The sequence below is a fragment of the Schistosoma haematobium genome, chromosome 1 (assembly GCF_000699445.3).
Source record: "Schistosoma haematobium chromosome 1, whole genome shotgun sequence".
Taxonomy (NCBI): domain Eukaryota; kingdom Metazoa; phylum Platyhelminthes; class Trematoda; order Strigeidida; family Schistosomatidae; genus Schistosoma; species Schistosoma haematobium.
This window is the reverse complement of record NC_067196.1, coordinates 36,158,807-36,171,371: the sequence shown is the minus strand read 5'-3', so window position 1 is coordinate 36,171,371 and position 12,565 is coordinate 36,158,807.

The window sequence follows — 12,565 nt, the reverse complement described above, 5'->3', positions numbered from 1 at the left end:
TAGTAATTTTTAATAGTTGAATTTATGGGTGGATCTATGCTAGACCACTATTGAAAACCAGAAATCACTGGACGGCTGTTTCGTCCTAGTATGGGACCCCTCAGCACTTTGCATCCACGATCCTGCACGTGAGCGCTTAACCTCTAGACATTAACACCGTTGGATGCCGGCTTGGTGGTTCAGACGATAGGCGTTTTCAAACGGGACCGAGAGTCCTGGATTTGAGTCACAAGTGCTGGATCGTGGATGCGCACTGCTGAAGAGTCGCATACTAATGTTAAACGGTCATCCAGTGCTTCCAGAATTTCAATGGTGGGCTAGCATTGATCGACTTGTGGATTCAGCTATTAAAATTTTATATAATAATTAAATTGTGCTTTTTTAAAAATAACTTGTTCACAGTTAAATTCAAATATTTACTACAAGCAGCTTTCTATAAACAAGACTAAGAACAGGAATTTGAATAAATCAGAGAGCATACACCATGTCTAATCTAATCCTGTTTCGAGAAATTATTTGCGTCAATTTCTGTTCATTAAATTACTTCAAACTGTTATTTCCTATAATTTAATTTTTAATGGTTTGAATTGTCTGTTGTTGAAATTTAGATTGAGATCTGATCATTCTAGTTGGTATGTGTGCATTCTGTGGGGATTTTCATTATATTACTAGTTTATATGGATTAAATGTAGTGAATATAAACTCTTGGATGAAAGTTCGAATCTCAGAACGAGCGTCCTCGATTCTACTGCTAACTGTATTCCATCTATTCTATATACTCTTTCTTTTAGTTTAAACTCTTGTATTTTTATAAGAGACACTTTAATCGATTTGTACTAAAGAATAGATAGTTCATAGTTCTATAGCATTATTTGTTCACCATTCAGTGAAAGAAAATCACATAAAAATAACGGTTTAATGGTTGAAAAAAGAAGAATAATCCAACTTGAAATGTTCACATAGGTGACAGGTTTTTTATATTGTTTCAGAATAGGTATACATAAATGTTCACGCGTGTGTTTTCATCATGAGAATAATGCAAACAGCTGTTATTACTAATTTTTTATTATTGTTTCAAGGAATATCTATATAGTGAATATTGTGGGATTTATTGAACAAAATAAATACTAAAATTTTCAGTTTTCATTTACAACCAAAAAAGGAATAGTAGTTACAGGTTTTACGTGTTATTCGAGTTCAGTCATTAGTTTCTTTTTATAGGACTGAAATCATTAGTCTATTGGTACATAAAGTTCTTTGGATATATTTCTAGGTACATTACTAAATATTTTGTAACGATCATCACCAAAAATCGGAACATATTTTTTAAATCCTTTTTTGACGAATCAACTTGATTTGTGAACATCCATACATGTCTCTGGACTCTTATTGTGGTACCAACCTGAGACTGAATTGTTTAAATAGTCAAAGCATCGCTACAAACGATAATCGCATATTGAGAAGCTTATTCTTGTTTCTTTACAGTGAAGACAAATTTATTACCACTACTTCAAACACAAATAACTAATTTCTAGTTTTATTTAGCATATATATCGATAGTATAATTTTTGATTATTTCACAGTGTTTTTATTCAATCTTATTGGTATGTTATATTTTAAATGAGAAATTTTTAAGTAGCATAATAACGATGTTTTATTAATGTATGACAACTGTCGGTTGACAGATCAAAATTTTTCAAAACAAAAGAAATCATGTGGCTACTTAAATATGTAATGAAGCTTATTTTATGAAAGTTTTCTGTTCATATATTACCAACTTATCTTTTTCTAAGTTGAAATAATAGTTTAAGAAAATCAATAATTGTTTCATGCTTGTTATAACGGATCTTATTAACTTTGAAAAGATCAGTTGAATATGTGATGGAGTTCTATTGATTTACTGTTGGATCATATAATTCACATGACTTCATATGACATCATTTTAAGACCAACTGATAGGAGGGAAGCGTTGAAAGATGCAAGTCGAGATTTGGTATACATATTCTGATGGACACATTTATGAATGAATTTAATTCATGTTTCTCGATAAAATATTACAGGAAACATAAAAATAAAGAGTTCATTGACAATAGAGTTTGAAGTGAGAGTTATTACATTAAAGTCTCATTATCAACATTAACACTGAGATACAGATATATTCAGCTGACGACTCAAAAATGAGATAAAAAAAAACGCTCCATGGATTATACCACTAGCCACTATCCGACTTTAACTGAACCTTTAATCTAGTTAAATATTTATATGTGGTCTCCTTGAAAATCGGGTTTTGCTAGATTACAAACTTTTAGAATGAACGAGGACGCAATAAAATTACCAATACTTCTCTGTTAAAGTGAGTTAAGTTAAATCAATAATTACAGAACAATTGATATTATTTTCTTATATCTATCATTAGCTACAAAATTCTAGTACTTTTAATGAAAATTTCAACAACGGACAAATACATCTTAATTATTTAGGATGTATGAATATGCTCATTTGTTTGAATTAAGTCTATAAATCAATTTCACATTTCATTGTATTACTTGTGATTAAGTATACTGGAAATAAACTATATAATCTGTACGATTTATGAATTGTTATATTTAAAGCTTTAATATACGCATTACTTATACTTGTACTTTGCTATCTATTACCATTTATAAAGTTTTCATTTCTCTTTCTCCTTTATTTTACTAATAACCGAAATTTTCTTCTTTCCAAATAATTTATTCGATTGTCGTGTCAGTAACTAGACATACTCTTTATTTATGATTGAAGCTGGAATAGACTAACTCACTCATGATAAGGAATACAACTTTACAAACTTACCGTATGACATATATTGATAATATTTATCTTTGTTCAATAGAATTTAATGAAATACCATGCTACAATACATTATTATTAGTGCTGAATATCTTTAATCACGATGAAGTCATTTTAAAACATGAAATAGAAAAATATTAAGCAATATAGAATTTAAATCTCAATCATTTGGTTATCTTCTTCTTATTCAATTTCTCTCCTGCTAGTATTATTTTTGTGCAAAACTATCTATCAGATAGCATTTTAAAATAGGGTGGAAATGCACTGAAAATTACTTATTACTGGTAAAGATATATACTGAACTATAAGTGTATGAAGGAGAGAATAAATAAATCAAAAATAAAAGTCATTTACTTACTATATTGCTTAGAAGCGGATGATATATTTGATGGGGAATATATACTCATACTTAACCTGAGTATAACATCGGTTTTAAAGTTTTAAGCAAGAAACTTCGACGTAGCCTATATAAAAAGATTTAAAAAACTTTGACCTCCATTGTTTTTGGTTTGTGGATAAAATGTCAAGTAGTGATGAGTTTTTTGAGCTGTGTTTCGTTTAAATCAGTAACTCATATTGATCACTTTAGATCGAAATTTATCCGTCAGGAAACCAATACTTTGACATAATAGAAGGCTATTAACTTTGGTGTAACGAAGACTATTGGTAATTTTTAATATTAGAAACCAAAAAATAGCTGAATACAGTCACTTTTCTATTCAATAATAACTTTTTGTGCGGTAAATATGAAATACTTTAAAGGCTCATTTTCGCTAGTCGAAACTACCTGGAAGTTCTGGGTTTCGGGTCAGGGTCAAATTGAAATGTAATCCCTTGTCATTTATAGCCATTCGGCAGCCTGCATTTGCGGCAGAGTATATTTGACTGACTCATGAATCCATCAAAAAGTAATTTGATACATTCACTAACACTAAAATAAAAAACCGTCGGTATCCAGGAAGCACTGAAAAGCAATTTTGAGAATAGACCAATCGGTACTAACTTAATGGCTGAGGGATATCACAGTGGCTTCGAGTGCTAAAGGCCGTCAATGTGCAGTGTTGGAAATACCTAAAAATTAGAACTAAGTGGACGAATTATCTGATTTCGTTATTAATATCTCTACCAGTCAAATCAGTTCATAGTGAAAGGAAATACATTCAATTTCGATAGTTCACCGCAAACCAGCTAACCGGAAAATAGGATATTTTATTTTACGTCTACAGATTATTTACATCGTTTGAATAGCTTGTTTCGGTCGGACATATCTACAAATGGTTTCAAAACACATTAACATATTAACTTAAAAACCTTCTCAATTTATTGCTATTTCAGTGCCGTCCGTCAACTTATTCGGAATTTGATAGAGACGTTTATTTGGATGGTAATTGTGTACTAGCTGAAGTTGCAGTTAGTTTTATTCATAGAGGCAACAAAAATCAAATTATGTAGGGTGATGATCAGCTACTGTCGTTTGTGAAACGTTCTTCGTTTCAAACTTGATATATATCCGGTAGTCGGGAAGTACTGCAAACGAGTTTTGCTCAAGGACTCAACAACCATTTCAGAGTCCATATTTCTGGCTTTTTTCATTTGCTGTCAGTTTTTGATGGCAAACAGAAGGTTAGAAAGCATTCACGTGGTCACTGGTTTCTTCGCACGCTGAAAACATCTTAGTAACATTCTAATGTATCCATCTTCATCGTTAGTTATTTTTATTCAATAGATCCGATATTCAGAAACAAAACTATGGACAGATTATTTCATCAAGTCGGAAGTAAACACTCGGGCGTAGCTCAAATCATACTCACTGGATGAGACTATTTATGAACATTCAGCTTTCATACCATGTACCTTTTTACAAACCCAGTTAACTTTTATGCAAGGAGCTTTTCATTGTGGTTTCAAAGAAGATCTTCAGTTATTCATTATATTTTCCTAAATTGTAATGGCGTAACACAGACTCTTGGTTTCTAGTGTATTATTTAAAAATCATACCTATTAATACCTAATCAGTCCAGAAATATTTCATATGGAGAACTAAATAAAGCATTTTTATAAGTCTTTTTGCTATAAAGTAGTGAAAAGCGCCCAACGAATCCTAATCAAACTTAATTTTGAAAGAACTGAGTCGTCTCTAAATATTATCACCCGACTTAATTTCTTACTGTGGATATTCTTCGAAATTTTATTTCACTCAATCGAAACGTTTCTTTACTCTGAAAGGATGAAGGTCAGTAACACAAACCGTCAAGAACATTGTGAAGTGGTTTACAATTGGCAAATATCAACTGTTATAAATAAATTACACAATCAAAAGACATCAAATAAAGTTGCATTGACTTTAGTTTGGAGCTTCGGGAAATTTTCACAATCCCTGTATAAATTTTTACAATGCTTTCTGATGCTTTGTAAACCCCACAATTGACAAAGATCTGATCTCAACAAAAAGAAATTTTCGGAAAAACTTTTATAATTGCCACTGAAGGTGGTTCTCCGTAAGAATTATTTATTATTATCTGGAAATACTAAAGCGATTGTTATTTAATAAATTCAGAATAAAAATGTGAAGGCAAAGAGTACCCTCTGTAACCTTAGATTAACAATAGAAATTTCAGGTGGATTATTAACGTGTATTGTGAACAAAATACTCAAAATAAGTCAAGTTTCATGAGCTTTATTAAGTTAATGTCATGAATAGAGACATTGGTTCAACAGTCTTGATCTTCTGAGATTGCTCTTAATCTCATGGAACAAATATACGCAAAATGTATTTCATTGTGCAGTGATGACTAACCATTAAATGTATATAACAAATATTTTGAATGAGTGTTTGGTTATTTAAATCAAGAAAAACAGTTTACAAAATCGGATATCTCTGATTATCTTCTACCATATTCTACAAGTATTGCCAAACGTTATGCTATGTTTTCATTGTAATAACGAGTGAAGTTAGTCATAAATATGGTGAAAAATTGAGATTGGGTACACTATCTTTTTTTGCAGAAGGAAATTGCGTTTAAATTTGTTTAAAATATAATTTCGATAGATTTATGAAGTTACATCTTTAGGCAAAGCACAGCTACTAACTACATCAAACTTGGATGCGATAAAAATATTTTAACGTTTTGGGAGGAACTTACGTTATGTGTATAGGATCATACTACTTGAATCTGAAAGCTATAAACCCAGAATCATATTTAAAAAAGGTTTCGCATGCATATGACGCAAAACTGCTCCTCCGGTGCAAGCAAAGCGAAAAAAATGCTATTTGATTACAACACACTTTACCAAAATATTAATGATATGTTTCGGTACATTAATAACTCACTCATTTGATTGTACGTCTGTCAATCATATTTCAAGGCCTGATTTGCTAAAAAAACTCTCACTCCCCATATAGATGGCAACGACGTAACTTTTTCAACTTAACAGAAGCAATGCTTAAGTAAGAATTTAGTGGTTTGTACGAAAAATGACAAATGATGTATTTATTAGTATCAAACATATGAAGGTCTGAGTAATACGTGAATTATTCGAGCAACATCAAAGTAGATTTTGGTCAAATTAGGCTACTTCATCGTGCGAAAAAAATCAGTTTTCAGTCGAACGTATACGATTTGATTGAATTAGATCACTTGTATTGAATTCACACCAAAAATATACAAACATTAGAGAGGAGAAGGCACTAAACCTAAAAAGCTGTAAACGACGCTTAGATTCACAATTACTTACAAACAACTACACATCACTTTCAGCAAAAATACTATAATGTAACAATGGAAACATAATAATAGCTCTGATTATCGAAAAAGGTGTTAACTAAGCTGTTAGATTGGAGATATAATCGTCTAAGACATAAGTCTTTCATTATAGTTATCAGCATTTCGTCCAAAAAAAAGTTCAGGAGGCTGCATTAATGCGAATCTAGGTATAAATGAGAACCTAGATCTCAATTTCACAAACTGAATCGAATATATAGTGAGCTAGCATATCCATGATACTTTCCTTGAGACTTCTGTGTCTGAGAAATGATACATTCCTGCAAAACGCTTGCTGGGATATATATGATACATCAACTTAAAAAGTATGAAAGTCCTAAAATAGCAATCGAACATACCACATTTAAACCAATGTTATATTGGTACTTAACCTCCAAAAGTTAATATATTGAAGTTTTGCCGTGATCAAACAAAAATGATTGCCATATTCCCGTAAGTCATATTAATTGGCTAAATTAATATTAATATCAAACGCTTGCCTCTGTTGTAATTTTCTTCAGCACACAACTATATTTTCAAATCATTATTATTCATAAGTGACAGATCGAAATTCTGTTTTCTTGTTCGTCAAAGAACATGGCATGATGTAATTGTGTGTTTATATGAACTGGTGATTCATTTGTACTTGATGGCTGCCTGATTTAGAGGTCTAAGAACGATACGTTTGTTCGTGCGCACATGATTCTTCTTTATCCAAATCGCATCATTTCTGGGATTCCTAATTCGCACTAGAACTCAGATACAGCTAATTATCACATTAATGCTACTTAAATCTAAAGTAGTTTAAGGTCGCCAACTGACAGAGTTTCCACCACATGTTATAAAGAGGAGGCCCAGTCCCTGACCTCGTGTCTTTTTGAAGATAAAAACAAACACTGTATTGAATGGTTGCTTACTAAATCACTTGAAGATTAAAGTGAAAAACTTTGGTCTAGAGCATTTTTGGTGATTGAAACACCACCTGTGTAGAATTACAAGCGTGGAAGTTTAGCTGCATAAGAATTAGAGTATGCCGTAGTTTATCTCGAAAACGATCCAAATGAGTAACACACCCGTGAGACCAGTAGCCCAATATTAGGTAAAGGAAAGAAATAAAATGTCTTATCCGAAAACAAATGAGGAACGGCACTGAAGACATATAGTGCCTCAAGTGATGATAAAAATCTGCATATATATATATAACGGTATGCCCACGAAGTAAATATTATGTGCACTTAGAAATAATTAAGTTTTGTAGCTTATCCGGGTTATTGTGATCTTACATCTGCCATTTCTTATTAGCAGTATGATTTTACGGCACGAAAAAGGACTGAGACTTTTTAATTAAATATAGTTTTGTGAGTGGTGTTCTCATTACAGTTTACGTCCACGTAGCAACCGAGAATGATAATAAAAGAGTGAACCTCAAATGTAAAGATATTAATCAAGGGGTGATGAAAGATCACTTTACAGATAGGAAAAATAAGTCTTTTTCCATATGAACATTTTATCTTTTTACTGCTCAATATAAAAAAGCATAAACAGTGGTAATTAGAGAATAGTGGATGGTATCGACAGTCAGGGGCGGTAGGGGTGCAGCAAGTGATTATGAATTCCCGTCCTACAGGCCGACTTGTCTAGCTTGTAGCGAAGCAAGAACCCCAAGTTGACTAATTCTACTCTTGCAAGTGCTTATGGCATTGAGTAGAGGCAATAATGAGGCTTCTTACTATAACTGCAGTCAACGATTTGGAGCTTAGTGAAGGCCGAGTTTCGACGTGACGAAACAAGAGGCTGTGAACAAAACAACAGTAAATACTGAAGAGTATAAAATCACGTTCTTTCACTGAGACCCGAAATCACTTTGTGATGCTTCCGTCAAAACTCGCTCACTCAACATATTGACATGGAGAATGTAAAGTCCGGGATATAAGCGTACCTTGGCTTTCATTCTTAGGCCTCCAGAAGGTCGTATTCTTATTCTTCAAAAAAGCAGTTAATCTCAGAAACTGTAATAACTCAATAGATTACTACAATCTCGAGCCACAGTTGAAAAGATTGCACACATCCACAGTTAGCGCTGCTAGAATGTCTCCAAGTTATTACGACGGAAGCAGACAGAATTTACAAACCCGAACACCTGCTTCAGTAGCCCTGTAATTACAGTTTAGGGTTCCGGACGACGAGAATGGTCTCAAGACAGATCAAACTTCTGTCTTGCCACTTCCAAACACCCCACTATAATTTTTCCTGAAAGTAAGCGTCAGGATCCCATCCAAAATAAGTTCGAAAAATGAACCTAAAACCTGGCTGTTCTTGAACGCAACTGACGGCGAAGTTTGTGTTTACGATATGGCTATCTTCAGACGAGAGTGGCAACGAAGCGGAGAAAGTAAATTAGTGATTTAAACCAGCAAGCACTTCGGAGTCATCGAAGCCACCCGTATATGCATCACAAAACAACCGAATTTCGCTTTTGTTTCAGAGAGAATGAAAGTGGGAAAAACAAACAAATTCTAAAAACTGGATGAAGACACTACATCTTGTAGCAGGTCTCTGATACCAAAACCTTACGTGATTTCTTTCAACCTTTGCGTAAACAAATGATTTCGAACCTTTCATATATTCTATCACTGACATTTACACTTGCCAATTACTTACGTACAGATTCGAACACGTTTTGTACGCGTGTATGCGTTGATTAGTTCGTGTCTTTATATTTACAGGTATCTGTTTTATTCTTATGGAGACCGAGCTACCTACTACTTACAGATTCTGCTATTTATCACTCAGTTTTACACTGTATTTTAATTGTCTTTTATCGTTCTTCTGAAATATGGACTGAATCCTCCTTAAATATCTCTTCGTTCGGCCACTTGTTTCCATTTTCTTTTTAACAGAATATGTAGACGGAATACATGTTATGCAAACAGGACACATATTTCATAAACATTAATATCATATTAGTTTCAAACATAGGGCAGTAAATCTTATTTCAGGTGGTGCTGAATTCAATGTCTGGGACCCTTGGAGGTCTGATGTGGTTTCTATAGCGACTTGGACTAATTATCTCTCACTTTGTCAACTCAAGTGTTCATGTACAGCGTTTGAGTGATTACAGTTTCATTGAACACCCGTTTCGGAGCCTAGCTAGAAGCGACCGGTGCTGCAGAGTTTATACCGTGGAACCCATTGAAGACTAACGGTGTTCTTGTCAGAACGTAACTCACTTTGTTATTTAGCCACTACGAGTTCAGAATGTTGAGAAAAAGAAAATTACAACAACAACGGCCGAAATATATGTCTGGGCAAAACAAAACGAAGATTATCAGAGAAATCATACAAGGAAAATGGTACCATTAAAAATTAAAAGTAATTGTGAGCATAAATGAACAGGAATCATAATTTCAACCAGAAAATAAGCGTGAAACATGGAAACAAAGGGACCTCAACATCAACTTGAGATTCGCGTTACAGCTAAAGTCTTTGCTGCAAGAATGTAAACCTTAGCAGTTTTCGCACATATGTGCAAAGAATCTCACTCCGATATCGCCATGTTGGAATTATGATCAGGTAACCAACCGACTTACAACACTCTCTGACCTCAGCAGTGGAGAACAGTACAAATTGATGAGCAATAGGGACTAAGAAGAGCAATATTTTCAACTCTCTCTAGAATGATGTCCCTATTACAACAAGATACAGGAAATTTAACGTCCCATATCAAGCTAGGTACATGAAAACCGCTTCAGCCATGAATCAGTGTTTGGAGTAGATAGCGAATTTTACTTGGGCAGTTTGGTAGTATAAATTACTTTGCTTGAAAAAACATTTCGCGTCAAGTCATGGAAGAAGGTTTATCCAGACAAATGCAGCAGGAAAATTTTCAGATTACCTGCGGGCATTTAATCGATTTGCTGTACGATTCATATTAGAAGGTGTTACTGTTTAAGGCATTGTCAAACTCCAAATACCTGTGGCATCTTCATTACATTAGGTAGATAAATTGATAAGGGACACGAAATAATTACCAATCACAAAATTAAACGTCTTCGCGAATACGGGAATATTATGCTTACCCTTCTGACAGATCAAGTTTAGTTTGTCCGACTGATAATACTTAGTTTTTAAAATTTCGACAACATTTATTGGGAAATTTAGGCTTAATTCCTCGATAGGACTGCAGTGGCTAGTACTACGTCAAGCTCACATAAATCATTCTAGTTTCTGGACAAACTAATTTTATTGTTCTTCTCAAACTACATTCCAATTTCGTCACTTATTCGCTTATTAACCCTGACTTTGAAATGATCTTGTGCTCATGACATCCCTGCAACTTATTCTTGGTCCGTACATAAATGTTGAGTCACGGTTGATCGAAACGAATAAACTCACTCGCCTTCTTTACTGCTCGTCATTTCGTCTCGCTCCACTCTCTCAACCTTGTTTCCTTCGCTTCATTTCCCTAATTGTCTGTTCAGATCAATGAGTGCACGAAATATACGTATTCAAACTTCGTTTTCGTATTTAACATATTCCGTTATTCACTAACTCGATTTAAGTTAATAATTATGTACGACAATTTGTGGAATGTATATTTTCGTGGCAATCATACGATTTAACTGGAGTCAGAAATATGACCACAAAACAACAGAATGTTTCCATCCCAGGAATCACGCATCAAATTACAGTCATAAAATGAACAGTCCCTGTTTGTTCAAGCTACTCATTTAAAAGGTAAGGACGAATCAATATGGTAGTCGTCATAACCAAAGTTTCAAGTAAAATAACATTGAATTAGTTCAACAGAACCATAGAAATTCATTGGAAACGTGAGTAAATCTGAGACTACAATAAGAAAACAGTAAGTACATTGTCTAATATCTGAAGGTCAACAGACTGTACAGCTAAATTGACCAAGGAGAGTAACTTCACGTCTAAAAGTAAAGCAACAAGTTACACAACCAAAGTGTAGTTGGTGAGATTTTCATGCACATTCGCAAAACGCTTCTTAAAATGATTTTGCAGCTATTATTAGTTTGCTGGACTCTTGCAATAATGATTGCTGGCAAGTAACTATTATTGAATACAAGTGATTGAAATGCGGGACTGGTGGGCAAACCGTTTGGACCATATGGTGTCTGTATATCCATCACTTTTAAGAATAACACGAAAGTTCTGTGCATGGTAAGGTTATTGTCTGTAACAAAGGATCCAAACCCGGTAAAACCAGCAATTAGGAATGCATGGATTCGACGATATATTTGAAAGATGATCGACGTATAGATAAATATGTGATCTAATATGACTATTTGATGTTGAATATGCCCAGTGCTGTGTACGCGATCGTGATCTAGTGTGTATGCTTGCTCGACCGCCTAAATCCAGAGGTGTGTCCAGTAAATTTAACGATGTCAGCATCAGTGTCAAAAACCAGCGGAACTATTTATTTTTCGGACTTATTTACCTCTACAAGAGGATTACTAAATCTGATTCAGTGTTTCTCAGGCCGCTTATTGAGCAAATGGTCTGATTTCAATGATGTGCCCTACGATCTTAAAAGCGTAGGGAAGATCACTCATAAAACCTACAAAATAAAGAACTTATAGTTGGTCAGGAATATTTATCTCAGATTTGTGCTATGTAAAATCTTTCCTTGATTGTTCCAGAATGCAGTCCAATCTAATTAAAGTATTCTGTCGAAATTTTGGCAGCGTCGTGAAGTTTCTTCTAAAATATAAACAAATTCTCTCTGCTTTTACTTTACGAAAACGAGATCATGTTCTATATATAAAAAGACAACACAGGTCAGCTTTTTGTCTCCCGGTTAAAACTTACAATTTGCTTTTGACTACATGGAAATTTTATCTGATATAGCACTTCTGATTTCTCCTAGACATCACTTACCATAAGGCACACTACCTACACGATGGGTGGGTTTCATCAACTCACTATTGTCCTTCCTGTGATATTAT